The 16,009-nt window shown below is 35.1% G+C and overlaps 1 long non-coding RNA gene across 1 annotated transcript in view; it reads left to right on the plus strand.

The window, feature by feature from the left end:
• LOC109367568 overlaps window positions 1-12,223 on the plus strand; it is an 18,918-nt gene extending 6,695 nt beyond the window's left edge. The window contains exons 2-3 of the long non-coding RNA XR_002114764.1: window positions 5,153-5,252; window positions 11,464-12,223. This is a non-coding gene — a long non-coding RNA (uncharacterized LOC109367568). The remainder of the gene's footprint in view (window positions 1-5,152; window positions 5,253-11,463) is intronic.
• The last annotated feature ends 3,786 nt before the right edge of the window (window positions 12,224-16,009 follow it).

Raw genomic sequence — 16,009 nt, forward strand, 5'->3', positions numbered from 1 at the left:
AGTAGTAAAATAGAGTTAAAGAATTTTTAAATAAAATAAGTAGTTCTTGGCTTAAAATAGGCTTGTCAGTCTTTATTTTTGGGTGGGAAAAATATATGGTAAGTTCTTACAAAGAGTAAATTCACATACAGTATTTATGGGGCAGAAATGAAGGTTTTCTGTCTATCTCACAGGGGTGTTAGGTGAAAATCCCTGTATGCTGAAGCTATTAAGCCTTCTCAGAGGTGATGTGAAAGAAAAAAGTAAAGTAGCATGTCCCAAGGAGAAAGAATAATGAAACAGAAATGTATCCTTAGAGAATATGCTTTAAAAGGATGTTTTTTCAGGTCTTTAAAAAAATAAGATGAGTTATGCCTCTGAGAGGCAAAATAGCACATCTAAAATCTTTCAACCTATAATCAATTAAAAAAAATTGTTAGCAGTATCAGTTTTGTATGCATTTTTTTGAGTGTCAAACACCTGGATTTTGTGAGTTTTTGTGTACTCTATATCCTCACTGACTAACAGTTAAATATATTTTTGTCTTTATAAGACATAGTGATTAACTATGGCTATTTTGTTCTTTAAACTCTTCTTTTATCAACACTGAAATGTATGTAGTTTGTAAGGATGTAAGGTGGAGTGCATAGAGTAGAACTTAGGCAGGCAGAAATTGATAGAAGTACCAAAGGGAAGTTTGTTCTTCCACATCTTTCTTCCCTAAAAGAACAACGTATCTTTCCTTTGAACAGGGAGTATTTCTGCAGAGCTAGTATTCTCTCCAACTGCGTGCTGCAGAAGTAATAGGCTCAAGTGAGTTTTCAATGATAGCTAGACCTGCTATTTGATCTGTTCCTTCATCCTATGGGTCCACTTTTCTGATCTGAAATGTCCTGATAACTGCTTTATTTCAAAAGTGAGGGTGCATATCTTGGTTTTCTCTTCACATCCAGACTGTTAAATCTTCTTGCAAAAGCATGTTGTAACCTCTTAAAATAATTAGACATCTTCCCTTCCTTTTGTTCACTAAATAGTTCTTTGCTATATGCTGAAAATTAAGCGAGAGAAGTTGAAGGAGATTAGAAGCATATTTATTCAGGACTTAGAAGATGCTGGATCAAATGCCCTCAAAGAGAGTGAACTGATCCCACTTACTGCATTACTTAATGTTCAACTGTCTAAAATATTATGACCACTTCTATACCATGTTTTGTAAGCCTTTATCTTAACAGAAGGGTTCAGAGATAAAAACAAAACAAAACAAAAACAAAAAAAACAACTTGATTCACTCACAAATAGCGTGATTAAATCTACACATTTTCAATCTTTTTTCTCATAGAAGGTTGTTCTTTATATAAATATATATGCAGGAAACAAATGAACTGCATGAAATGAATGGAAACAACAATTTTAAGCAATTTCTACATCTTAAACTATAGGGAGTACAGTTATGTCTGTGATGTCCATTATCTAATAGACATTCTATTACACAGATAATATTCTATAAACAAAAGATCTTTTAAGGGTTTCTAATTGAGAATTCTAACCTTCCGGATAAATTTATTGAGTTCTGTAATCACTGTTAGGTGTTTTGGCACTGAGAAATTTATACGTGTAATCTGAGAATTCAGAGAATTCATTTCAATGTGAGATTTCTCTATTTCCTACAACTAACTTGTGGATAAAAATGTAAGTACATGTTGATTGATCTCGAGGTTGTCTTTTATATGATTATGGGGGGAGGAGGGGAAAAAAACAAAAACAAGAAAATGCAATGATATTGCTCTCAAAAAGCTACCATTCATTCACCTTGAACAAGCAATGCCAGTAATTTAAAGAGGAATCACTGTTCTTCCTTTTAATATTTATGTATATTTATGTAAATATTTATTGAAAAGTTGTCTATGAACTTTTAAGCAGGTCTCAGAAACTATTCACGTGTTCATTGTGCTCTTGTGTGGTACTAATACCCTTTGGGTGAGCAGTAAGTAAATCCGGGGATGTTTGATGCAATATAAATGCTCTTGAAATGAATCAAAACTTTCATGTAAACCCTGAGCCTTTAACAGGTATTAATGTTAAGATGACATGCTGAAGGAAAGTTTTACCACTTCTCTAGCTATAATATAGTATTCCCAGTATTTAAATTTATATATCATGACTTTGCAGCCAATTAATAAATCCATGAGGACAAGTAATAGTTATGGCATTTCCTAAGAATTGGCCTTTCCCTGCAGTCCAGAGTGTTTTTTAATGCCAGGGTTTCCTGACTTCTGTCACCTGCAGTTCCTGGCCCTGCTGGGTTGGTCAGGAGTGTTCAGAAGAGGCAAGTTCAAGATGAAACCATTCTGCAATGCTTAACTTAGTCTAGCTGCTTTTTGCTTTGTTCACTGAGGAGATGTTCTGTAATGATATTTTTGAAGTCACCCTTCTAGTGCTTTCTATTTGGTCTATCATCAGCTCTGTGACCTTTAACCAACCTTGGTTTGATTTTGATATGCAGTGTACCTCCACAAGGCTGGTAGTAGGAAATAAACTTTGTTCTGTGGTGTAGAAATGAAATTCTCTTCTCTTCTGCTCTAACAACATAGCTACCCTGTCCATTCAGTCTGCAGAAATGACAGAAATCTGATTCGCTCTCCATCTCTCCTTCGGTCTGTCTGACCAACTGACACATGCGAGTGTGATACCACTCATCTTTAGACTGACAAATCAAAATAGTTTAGTTCTCTAAACCAGTAAAGAGCCTTAATTAGAACTGATGAAGCTTTCTGATGTTCCTGTGGAAATGTGAGTTGATTCTCTTGCTTAGAGAAAAACTCTGGGAATCAGTGCTACCTATTTTTACATTTGTGTCATTTAACTTTTCTCATTGCTGAGCCTTGCAACAAAGGGGCCAGTTACTATTGATTCTGTTGAGTTTTGAGATACAGATGCATATGCTTGTCCACAAAGAAAGGGATTTATACCACATCATCCAGTGTAGTTCACAGAATCTCCTAGTGCGTGGAAGAAGCCTGAGGTGCTACTGACCTGTGAGGCAAACACAAAGATAGTAAGAATATTCACATAAAAAATGTGCTACATGACTGGTCATTGTCTGCCTTCTTTTCTACTCGTTATAGCAAGTAAGTATAAATAAGCTTTTTTCACCATTATGGTTTTCTGCAGTTGCATGACAACTTTGAGGTTTTGTTACTTCAGGAAGAGGCAGAACATGTTTGTTTCCAAGTAAGTAGGTTGATATGCACGCTTCTTGAAGTTTTTTTCCCATTACAACAGAAGGCTGTGGAATTTATACACAGAACTTTGCAACAGACACATTTTATAAAGTTTTTTGTTTGTTTGTTTGTTTGTTTTGCTACTAGCTGTACTCATTATTGCTTGTGTATACAAAACAACCTATTTTTTTCATCAAGTCATTGTCACTTCTAAAGCACCCAATGTAGTAAAACATAACTGCTATGTTTCTTTTGGACTTAGAGTTTCATCAGTTCTATCTTTGGTACAAGCCATATTGCATTTAAAGGACTTGTTTCCTGGGATATGGTTTAAAAAGAGTGGATCATTCTTTTTGAAAGGCTTTGATCACTGCAGTCATATTGTTGCACCTTTTATCTTGCTGGTACATTGATTTTAGCCAAAGATTGCCTTTCATGAAACTCTGAACTTTAAAAGCACCTCAGTTTCAAGAAAAAAATATTCTGTAAAACATCTGAAGGCTCTGTTTTGATCTTTTTATGTGCATCTTACTTCTGACTTATTTTCAGTGGTACAGTTTTACAGTGTGGGTACTTCTAAATTGTGAAATACCAGCAGCATGGAAAAAAAAAAGAGAATTTTATTCTTAAGCGTATGGAAATACTCATAATTCTGCCTTTCAGCTGTATTCCTCTTTTGTTAATTAATTTATTGGACAAAAACCTGTGGCTTGCTGACTATATATATTTTGAAACATAGAGTAGAAGGTGTGAATATAAGTCACAATCATGAGTTATTTTTCAAAATGTTTACTGAGCTTTGGAGTTCTCTACTGGACTACATAAAACACCATATCTTAAAATGTACTGGAAGAGATGCAAAGAAATCTGTATTTGCTGGAAAGTGGGGCAAAGTTTTGAAGAGCATGCTGGAGCCATGATTACTACACTGCATTACTTCTTTTATACCTGGAGTATTTACTAAATAAACATTAAGATAAAAATAAAGGTAAGAAAACATGTAGGTTTTTTCGGCCCTGTAACCCTTTTACTGTTGTTTGTGTTACTGTATTCTAGTACTAATTCTCATTTCTGAAAATTTCAAGAAAAATAAGCAAAATACAATATCCATAAGGTTTACTATGCAAGTTCTAGCATGCCATGAAATGGCAGGAGAAAAACTTCACATTAATTCTTCTCTTAACAAAATAAATCTGAAGAAAATTATTCTGCAAAGGCACTGTGAAAAGATAGGTCAGGCAACCTCATTTGGAAATGTCAGTAAGGAAAAGAAATGTCTGTGTTTAAGTAGACACTGCTCTAACTCAAGGTCAGTCTGTTCTCCCAGAGTACTCCTGTATTGACATTTAGATTCCCTCCGAAAATTTTGTCTCAGGAGTCTTCATTTTAGCAAGGAAATGTTCTCAAGCAGTAGCTGAATGTTACTGGACTTTCTGAGCATTGAAAACATCATATATATTGCCTCATCACAGCATGGACAAACAAATCCCTTGATTTCTATTTCTGTATAGATTAATCTTCTTGAGATTTCTTTTCTTTTCTTTTTTTTTTTTTGAGAAATCTTATATTTACTCATGGCTAGAATCAAGTGGAAGTGATTCAATTTTGTTTTACATCTCAGTTGTCTAAGGTTTCCTTATAGTTACAGCGGACACAAATTGGAAAAAAACATTGCTTTAAGATGCATTTAAGTTTTACTGTTAATAGTGTAAATTCCTCCATTAAAAATATCAAGGAATGAAGACAATTCTTCCCTGTCACACTTGGATAAGATACAGGGTGTGATTCCATGTGTATTTGAGGCAATGATTTTTTCCCAGTACCTGTCAACAGTATTTGGAGCCAAAATCTGAGTAGCAGTTGAGGGAAATCTCCCTTCTAATTGGCAAATAATTTTTGAAGTGAGAGAAAACTTGCTTTATAAATATTCACAGTTTTTATTTTTATTTTAGTGGAACAATGAGGAATAATTCATTTATGGAGGCAGTAGTGGCTTTATTTGAGTGCTCCCAGTCCAGCTCTTCAATATTTCAGTTACAGAATGCTCCTCAGGTGATGAAATTTTGGTTGTATTATTCTTATTGTATTGATCTGATTGTATTATAATTCCATGTGGTCTGTCTGTCTTCAGTCTCCCCCTCAACACAGTTCTAAAGAAGCTTCAAAAGCCAATGTATTGCTAAAGCAGTACTCACTCCTCTGATCTCTTTGTCTCTGAGTGTTTTTATTTGCTTACTTTATTTAAGGTCAGGCTCAGCTTGTTTTTATTAGACAGATTTTGCTAGTGTCTTCCTGGGGCTTGCAGGTTTTTCTACATTTTTTATTCATTTTATATTCATATTCACAGGTTTGTTTCCATTATATTTGTAATGTTTTTTCTGAAAAACTGAAGTGTAGAATGCTTCGTAAGATTATTAGTTAAGAGTTAACTGTTTAATAAATTAAAGCCTTTTTAAGACCTCTGAAAGTTTTGGAACACAATCTCGCTCATGTTAAACTACTTTATTTTCACATGATTTTGCCTGGTAATTGCACTGGCATCTTAATTTTTTCTTCTCAGTTGAGATGCATTTTTTTTTTTTTTTTTCCACAGAGAACTGCACTTAAGCAAGTTGCACTTAGTGTAAGAATTAAGCTGTTCCAAGCCAGTCTTGTAAGCACTTTAAGTCATAGACAGAGATACACAAGCATTTTCTGGTAGAAATTTATATCATATTTAGAACCCTATTTTAAGATGTGTGGAACAGCATTCCTGGAGATACTTTAAAGCAATTTCTGGTGAATTTCTTCAGAACAGCACCAGCTATTCTTGCATTTGGTTTGTGTGTTCTTAGCCACTTTCAGTTTGTGGAGGTAAGTTCTTCATTTCTGGGGCAATTTTATGAAACAGGTGATTTTTATTATTATACCATTTGTTCTAGGAAATAGTTGATATGGTAGCTATCAGAATGAAATGTCACACAATTTTTCCTCACAGTAATTCAAAAAGTGACTATACAGATCAATAGGGATGTTAAAAAGTTTTTTGTTAAGATACTAAAAAATTCTGTGCTGTAGACATTCTTGAACTGAACCTGCATTCAAAATGCTGATGCCAGACTTGGAGAACGACGTGACTTGTACAAGTTTAATGAAAAACAGGCAATATTTTCATACCTATACATTCTTAATGCCCACATTTGCTAGTAGTGTGTCATGGTTTTATGATTTTTGATTATTGGTATTCCACATCATAACATCATGTAGTGCACTGAGAGTTAAAGAGTTAGTATTCCAATTCTGGGTACCTGTCCCAGAAGAGAACAACTACATACCCCAGAGGAATGTTTGCTATTCTGTTACTGTTTCTGCTCAGAGGGAAAGATAGAACTGCTTGCATATCATGAAGTGTGCTCTCCTTTCTATTCTGTTCGGCCTGGTTATATTATATTATAGTGTGTTACCTTGTGTTCTGATATCTTATTTAGTAAATTAGTTTGTTTCTCCTCAGATCATTGCTTCTGCTTTGTTTTTAGGCCCATCTCCCTACCTTTTCCCTTTCCTGGAGCGTGGGTCCCCTTGCCCTGCTAGTAATGGAACCAGGCTGACCCAGCCTATTAACTGTTGACACAGTGAAATGTAATGACTCATTCTTATCAATTCCTCAGTAGTTCCTTGAGTAGTACATCAGAATATGTTAAATTGTGTTGTCTACAGATGTCTCAATATTTCTGTTGTTACTGGACACAAAATAAGGCAGGGAGAAACTAAGAAGGCTAAAGAGCATTTATAGCATTGCTTAGTGTAGTGCATGTGACTAAGATAATACTGAAGTACTGTGAAGTCTGACTGCCATCAGCCTCACAGCCTGATTTACCCAGACAGTGGCATTTTCACCTTGGTAAAATATTTGTAAGTCGTCTTATAGTGTACTGAAGATTTATAGGCCAGATATTTCCAGCAAGAAATCTTTTAAGTAAGACCACAGAAAGCACTTTCAGAGATTAAGCTTCCCATACTCTTAACACAGCTATTAGATTCTACCTTGCTGCTGCTAAAAGCCTGAAGGAGCCTGAGCCTGAGTGCTGATGGACAGCTGAGTGATGCCAAGATCCCCAACTGCTGAGAAACCAGCTCCTGAGGCAATGCAGAAAAGATCAGATGAGTTGGTAACTTGTGATCATTAGGGCCACTTCCTTACACAGCTGATCTTGCACTGATCTTCCCTGAATAGCTGGTAAGGGTGAGTAGAAGCATTGTGTGGTGGAAGTCATCTGTGCTTCTGCTCTTTCTCAGCCCATCCACTTAACACTAAGCTGAGGATAGTTCCTTAATCTTTCTACTCTTAGAACAGGGAGGATCCTTCAAGGGACTCATTTGCGGCTGCAGGGGAATGCATGAGAATTAGGGATGCAGATTATTAAAAAGCTTTGAGATTTTACTGACAGAACATTTTTGGAATATCTGTAAAAACACAGTTACTATATTCTCTTCACGCATAACTACATAATCAGTTCCTAAAATAAGGATAATTTGGCGAGGGGGGAGCTGTTCAAGAGGTTTTCTCCAAATTTCCTAAAAATGTTAAAGATTTTATAAGAAACTTCATTCTATAACATTTGCTAAAACACCGTATTCATATTTAGGCTTCTTGAAGATGTTAACATTCTTTGATGCAAAGGTTATCTTTTAATTGAATGTGTGCACAGTATTTACTGAAATAAACTCTTACTTTGCGTTAGAAGGAACTGCACTTTTCAGCATTTCTTGCATGAATCAGCTAGCACTGTTTGGCTGTTGAGATGGTCACACTATTTTATTTGAACTCAGGTAGTGAATCAATGAAATCTCTGTCACAATTCTAGGCAAATCTTGAGCCCAGCAAAGTAACAAGGTTGGATCCCAGTGAGAAAATATCCTAAGTGGAAAAGTCCCACTACGCTGAAATGTTAACAGTGGGAAGAGTTGCAGATAGTGAATTTATTTGATACTTACAAGCAATCGGTGCCAGTAAAAACAAGACAAAAAAGCAGCGCTTTGACTGACTGAAGCAGACCTCTGTCAGATTTTGTCAGACTGAAAAATGACAAGATGTCACTATGATCGTGAATAGGTTCATAAATACGGAGATCAGCACCTGCTGTTTTCAAATACTCAGATTACAAAAATGAATGAATTAGCTTGGTAATATGGAGATATACCGATCCGTCAGCAAAGTAGTTGATTATTATAAAATGCAAAACTGCTAGAGCAAATTCTTGTGAATGTCACTGGAGCTTTTCAAAAGGTTACGCATTCTAGTCCAAAGGCTGTAGCTGGTGGAACAAGTCCAAATTTGTGCATGGTGTACATCCAAGTGTCAGTCTCAGTTCTGTTCACAAGTAGTGAGGAGGGGATTAACCCTCACAGTGCATACAACTGAGAAGTGTACTGGGATTAGAATGGGCAACTGATCCATAGAGTCTCTTTACTAGTGTAGAAAAGAGAGAAAATGCTTGCAAGGTTACAGGAACTTTGCAATATTTAAAGAATGAAAATATAACTGTTATTCATCAGTAAACAAACTCTGTTCCAAGTAAATGTCTTATTTTGAGAGAATTTCTTAACACAACAGAAGGGTGATTAATGTGCGGTTTTTGTCAGGAAATGGAGGCTTTTAACAATTTCTGAAGAAAATCTGATGTGCTAAAAGTTATGAAATGCAAGTTAGTTTAGGTGGCCTTTAACAACACACTATGATGAAGGCAAAAGTATTTGAAACATCAGTGGCATTTTTCTTCTTTTATTTTATTTATGCTTCATGCGTATACAGGCATATTTGCTTACAAAAATCTCCCAACAGACTGAGAAACTACCTCCTTATGCTACTCAAAAAAAGAAGGGAGGTATAAGAATATGCTATATAAAAAGTTTAAGAACTGTATTTGTTAAGAGCTTTACTGAATCTTTGTTGTATTGCATAAAGCTTTCCAAGTCAATTTCAGCTTTCTATCTAGCTGTCTTGAAAAATAATACAGTATCTCAAATAAATAGAGCTATAGTTGGATTCCCCAGTCTATTTTGCAGCATTGAAATTAGAAACGAAAACCAAAAGATCAAAAAACCCCTGAATTCATTGTTTCTTTTGCCATGAATACCAAAGTTGTAAAAACTTGCTTAATAGAAGTCTTAAAATGTTTTCTGACACTTCTGAAAACCTAATGCAAAATGTGTGGATATTTACTAGCTGGAAGTGAACTCCAGACACATGAAATACTTATGTAGTTCATGTTCCCTAACAGAAATAATGCTTCTGAAACTGAATTGGAAGCTTATATCTGGAATTCAAACATCCACTTCATTCCCATACAACAAGGAGCCTTACTAAACAGATGCTACCTCAGAATGCTCAGGATTAATTTTTTTTTTACAGAGCTACTTTGCTGTTTCTTATTCTGTTTCTGTGTTCATTCAGGAGGACTTCCATAGAGATTGTAAGAAATAAAATGAAGCATGCTCAGGTTGTGATTTTCAAAAGATCATGAATATTCTGGATCCTGCCTTGATTTATTCTATATTTATTGCATACTTAAACATAGATGCATAAATTCAAGATTTACCACCTCTCATTGTACAGAGGCAAGGATATAAGGAGTCAAGAAAAATCTGGAGAATCCTGGAACTTTTTGATAAGAGCCAGCATCACACTGAAACTACTTTCCATAAGAAGCTTTTCATATCTGTCATGGAAGGATGAGTGGTGTTATAATTTTAACTTGATCAAACCACTGACATTTGTTGTATTATGTTATCTCATGTCGTTACAAATGACATATAAAGCTTGTGTGTTACTTAACCTTTTCTCAAGGATTGGTGTGTTACTAAAAACATTGATACTACCTTTAGCTCCAGATCAGTCTATTAAACCGAAATGGACAATGTCTAGAGAATGATGTGGGATGATAATGTAGATGAGGGATGATGCAGGATTCTCTTTAGTTCTACAGTTCCTCCTGCAGTGTTAGTGTCAGTCCAACATCCCATTGCAGCTGCCATGTTTTCCTGCTCCTCAGCAATGTGGCAGACAGACAGTCAACCATATAAGGGCTTTTTTCTTCTGAAGGACCTTGTACTGAGGACTTGATTTAGCAGAATGCTTACAAGGGTGGAGTTGGCCCTGCTTTCCTTAATATCATCACACACTAAGTGAGAAAAGGATGGAGAAACTGAGACCTCATTGACGTGTGTTGGTTGACTTAAATGAATAGAAACTTGATCTGCTATGAAAGGATACTTTAGTAAGATGGGTATTCAAGAAAACAGAGTTGGAATTTTTGTTTCATTTGGGATGGTAAAAAATAAATTCTAAATTCTAGTAAATGGGAAAAATTCTTTAATTTACAGAATGCTTTATGTTAAATAAGTAGTAGTAAGTTAACAGAGATAAAATGTGTTTTTAAAAAATATTGAAAAGTAGAGAATGTTTCCTTTAAACACAATTAAATGTTACATAAAAGGATGTCTTAACTAAACTTCTAGAACTTTTTAAAGATTGATTTTTCCCTTTATCTTTTAGATGGACTACTTAGGATTCTATATATTGAGCTATTAATGTTCTAAGAAAAATTGATTCTTTTTTTCCCTTTTACCCTTGTTCTGTATTATTAAAGATCTGAGTATACTGAGACTTGATAAGCAGTTGGAAATCCCTTGAATATTCAAGAGTTTAGGAAATTATGCTGATGTAGGATTTCATTTAGAGTGTTGTCATTTGGAGGTCTCAAAAGGCTGGCATGTATCTGAGATTTTACCCAGCTGTGTGCGCTGATAGTACTACATATGTAGTTTTGTGTGTGTGTGTGTGTGTGTGTGTGAGAGAGAGAGAGGGAGAGAAGGTCAGTGGAAGAAGTTTTGTTTCTCTGTAAATGCCTAGTGAACAAATTTATATCTGAACTGAGAAATGGTAAATGGGAAAAATATTTAAAAGAACAGGTACACAAAGGGTGAGAACATGAGGGTAAGAGAAAAAGATACGAGTATACAACTGTTTAAAAAATATTTCTTAAAAAGGAAAAAAGAAAGCAACATTTCCATATATGTTCATAGAGAAAACCAAAACATTTATGCACTTCCTGTTTGTGTTTCTTTCTGCAAACATTTTCTCTGGTTATTGATGATGACATAGAACAGCATTTTTTTTTCCCCAGTTATTAGCTAAGGTAATAGAAGATTGAAAAAAAAAAACCCAAAACATTATCAATATCACAATTCATTTAAAAGTTACTTTTTTTTCTTTTTTTTCCAGTGAATAATGCAGCAGAGTTGTGAAGAGAGAAGACTGAAACACAAGGACGTGTAAATGCCACAGTGAATGTGTATCATGCATTACATTGAGGGAAATTAAAAGGTTAACAACAATCTCTGTTTACCAAAACAATGTACTTTCAAATTTTTAAGTGTTTTGCCAGCAAAGGGAATACAATGTTTGGGGAAATGTGGGGGGGAAAAAATAAAAACCTCTGACATCTGTTATGTTTTTTGCTCATGAAATAAACCCAGAAAGATGAAAAGGGTTTGACAATGATTGCTGGATGTGCTATGCTGTGGCTCAACCTCAAGGGCACAATAAACTTAGAACAAGTGCTTAGAAACAGATCAAAGATCCAATGAATTATTTTGCATTTTTAACCTTTGACCAAAACACCATATCCTGAATACTGTTGCTGTTAATTGGAGAGCTTAAAAGATAAGTAGCATACAGGGACAACCATTGCCATAGGAAAGTAAAACTGTGTGATTAATTATGGCATATTCCCTTGTCTATTCAATATGTTTATGTAAAACTTTTTTATTCTTTCAGCAATAATATTAGAACTTTTCCCCTAATGAGTAATGTTTAACTTCATACATATGCAAATAAAAAGGTGAGAATGTGCATAAATGTCAATGTGAGCTATGTTACCCACCTAAAAAGAAATTAAACAAAGCTCCTCCCTTAGCTTGCACTGGGGGTTGTTCAGATATATTCCTCATAGCATAATGGCAAAAGACAAATTTTTTTGTAATACTGGTTCCATTGTTGAAGAGATCAACACTTACACAACTCCATTTTCAATTCAGACATCAGTCAATGACACAGTGATACTGTTTTAAAGTTAATAGAGAAGTCTAGTTATTCTTTTCAGTCCATCTTGGATAGGCTCTGGATTGAGTTGGGAATCTGTTAAATCTTGGTGATCAATGGATGATTTGAGGTAAATTGTTCATAGAAGATTACCATATGTGAACAAAGGCTGGTTCCTGCAATTACATTAAATGTACAAGGTGCTTGTATAAATTAACACAAACTACTTGAATTATGTTTATTCAGTTGATGACTTTTATTTGGTAGTGTTTTGATGAGCTGTTAACAAAATTATGTGAAGTTAACTCTAATAATATATAACAAAGTTACTAAATCAGGAAAAAAAATGTGATTGAATTTCAGATCTGTCAAACCAAAATTCTTATTAGTTTAATGTATTCCAGCTACTGAGCATTACTGGGTATTGGGTACATATATTTGCATGCAAATTTTTTTGCCCTAAACAATAATTGCAAGCCACATTCATCAAAATTTAGCAGAAAGTGAAGTGTAGTTATGGTGGACAGTTTGCTAAATAAGAGCCAGTAGTGTGCCCAGGTGGCCAAGAAGGTCAACAGCATCCTGTCTTGTATCAGGAATGGTGTGGTGAGCAGGACTAGGAAAGTAACCCTCCCCACCCTCTACTCGGCACTGATGAGGCCTGACATCAAATATTGTGTTCAGTTTTGGGCACCTCAATACAGAAATGACACTGAGGTGCTAGAGCAGGTCTGTGGAAGGGCACCAAGCTTGTGAAGGGCTTGGAGAACGTGCCCTATGAGCAGCGACTGAAGGAACTGGGGATGTTTAGAATTGGGAAGGGAATGCTGAAGGGAGGCCTTATTACTCTCTTCCAATACCTGAAAGGTGATTGCAGCAAGAATGGTGTTGGTCACTTCTCACTGGTGACAGGTGACAGAACAAGGGGAAGTGGCCTCAAGTTATGCCAGGGGAGGTTTAAGTTGGATATCAAGAAAACCTTTACAGAAAGGGTGGTTAAGCATTGGAATTGGCTCCCCAGGGATTTGGTTGAGTCACCATCTTTGAATGTGTTTAAAAACAGTTTGGATGTGGTGCTCAGGGACATGATTTAGTGGTGGGTTTAGAGTTAGTGTAGTATGGTTAGGTTGTGTTTGGACTTGATTATCTTGAGTGTCTTTTCCAACCTGAGCATTTTTATGATTCTATCTACAGAAATTTTCAAATTACTGTAATATTTGATTCAAAGTGAAACATTCAGAGGTACAAGAAGTTTCCTTTTAAATTTAGTTGCATTTTCTTTTCTATTTTTCATACACACAAAACATTTTGATTGCCTCACCTTGCTATATGCTCTATAGTTTTAGATCCAGAAGAAATTCTAGTCAGATTCTTTTTAAGCATCAAAATACTTTTCTCAGTATGTTTTTCTTTGCCCAACATTTTGATCTTCACTTTAGATGATGATGAATATTTACATCTGCTAGTTTAATCAGTAACAGCAAATATAAGAAATTTAGAATTTATAGGCATGGCCTGGAACTTGGAAATTGTACTGTGTAACAAAAGAAGACTAAGAGAGTGACCTTTATTTGTTGTCTGTTGTTTGTCGCTTGAGCCGTAGGTTCGTTTTGGTTTTACTAAAAATGTTTTGCTTAATGTATTTAGTAGCAATTACAAGAATTACATGGGGTATTTTCCTTTTCGTAAAATGATGTCAAAGAAAGGTGGCAATTTCATTAAAATGTAAATATGTCAAATGAAATCTAGGTAATAGAGTGTTAATGATTTAATTAATGGTATGAAAACTTCTTGGAAGGAATGATCATATGTGCGAAGGTCGAGTAATAATTTGAGTACAACTGATTTAAGTGGAGTAATACTGTCTTCTGCGAAAAATTCTTTTCATACAGTCATGAACCTGCATAATTAATAGTTTTAGATTAGTGGATACTTTCAGGGGAAAATAAAAGGCTGAGTAAAATTGGAAGAAAGCTATCAACTGTATCACAATTTCAGGTTAGGCAATTTAGGTTTACTTCAACAGTTTTTCTAAATAAAGCTCTGATACGTTTCATGAAAGAGAACTGCAATTTACTGTTGCATTTCTATTTAAATGTTTTTGAGAGGGATAACTATTCTCAGTAAAAAAGTAGGCACTTGTACTTTGTATAGCTCTTACCATAAAAGCTTATATGTCAAATATATTTAGCAAATGCATTTTTTTCCGTTACTCTGATCGGATTGCTGTTTATCTCAGAGTTGAATTTAGCTCTGTGTTTCAAGTAATGGCTAAATCTACAAAACATATTAGGCCTCAAACAGCCATTTTAGGCATATTGATTTAAAACGTAGGTCCTCTAAACATTTGTGCTTCTGCCTTTTAATTCTAGAGTCTCCTACAATACACATGGGCAAAGATTTTAAATTTTTCATAATCTCTAAAACTGTTTTGTCATTCACAGTGCATAACGGTCTGGTTCTGCAACAGCAGTTATCAATGGTTGTTGCTGCTATCCGTAAACTTTTTTACTCCACTTCAGTTTTAGACATATGAAACAACTTTTAACAAAGGTTTTCTGTTTTTTCTTTTTTGTGTGTGTGTGTTGGGACCCATTGACATGAGTGATGCTAGGATGGATAAGAAGCAGCTCATGTGCACCAGCTGAATCAGTTTTATTCTCTGTGGCTGAACTAAAGCAGAAAGCTATAGCTAAAGCTTTCCTTAAAGCTTGCTTACAGCCAGAAAATTGTGCATCTAAAGCTTTTGTCTTATTTACCACTACAACTCCAGTGAACAGAAACAAGCAAGACATTTCATCAGCATTTCGGAGAAACTCACATCTCAATTAGGTTTCCAAAAACATGACAGTAATATTTATGCAGATTTGAGTTTCTTTTAGAAACTCTGAGTAACTATTTTGTACAACTGAAGATGGGCAATTTTTCTAGTTCCATGATACTGTCTTCTCTGTTGTGTGCTATACTACCATTTTCTCTAGCCCAAGCTGATCCACAAATGAGTCCATCTCAGCTGTAGGGTTGATTTACTAGAACAGAAGACTTGACTTAGAGGAAATACAATTATGTTGGTCCTGCCCTGAGGAGAAAGATGGATTAGAAATGTCACCTTGAGTTCCCTTCCTACTCATTATTGCACGTGTTTATATTCCATGTACTGTAATGATCTTGAACAGACATTAGGAAAGCTGTAGGTGGAGTATTTTTTTTTCCATAGAAGTTAAATCCATGATTTATGGAAGTTTCAGTTCTTGTATACTTGAAGAACCTGTGTCTTTCCTCTTATGCTAGAGGACAATACGCTAAACATTATCTGTTATGCATTCTGAACATTTAGTTTTATCTTGATGGACTACTTGTAAAAAATGGAACAGTCTAGATAGAGGATGGATTAAATCTGTAACTTTCTTCTTCACTTTTTTGAATCCATTAATAATATCAGATCATGTGATTAGAGAATTCTTCCCACTTCAGAAACTAATGGATTATTGGTGGTTCTGAGTAAACCTGTAGGTCAACACATTTCATTAAAAGCAAATGGATATACTGGGCATGTCGGCCTAAAGTTAGACATCCATTAACTGGCAGTTTGAAGAAGGCTGAACCTGTGTAAGTGTGGCATGTGACAGCAGGCTTTCTGTAGTGTCTTTTCAGCTACTTTAGCAATACTAATATCTTTAAACCTATTATATCTGGCTGAGACATAATTCCTACAGGAAAAACACAT

The sequence above is a fragment of the Meleagris gallopavo genome, chromosome 4 (genome assembly GCF_000146605.3).
Source record: "Meleagris gallopavo isolate NT-WF06-2002-E0010 breed Aviagen turkey brand Nicholas breeding stock chromosome 4, Turkey_5.1, whole genome shotgun sequence".
NCBI classification, from domain to species: Eukaryota; Metazoa; Chordata; class Aves; order Galliformes; family Phasianidae; genus Meleagris; species Meleagris gallopavo.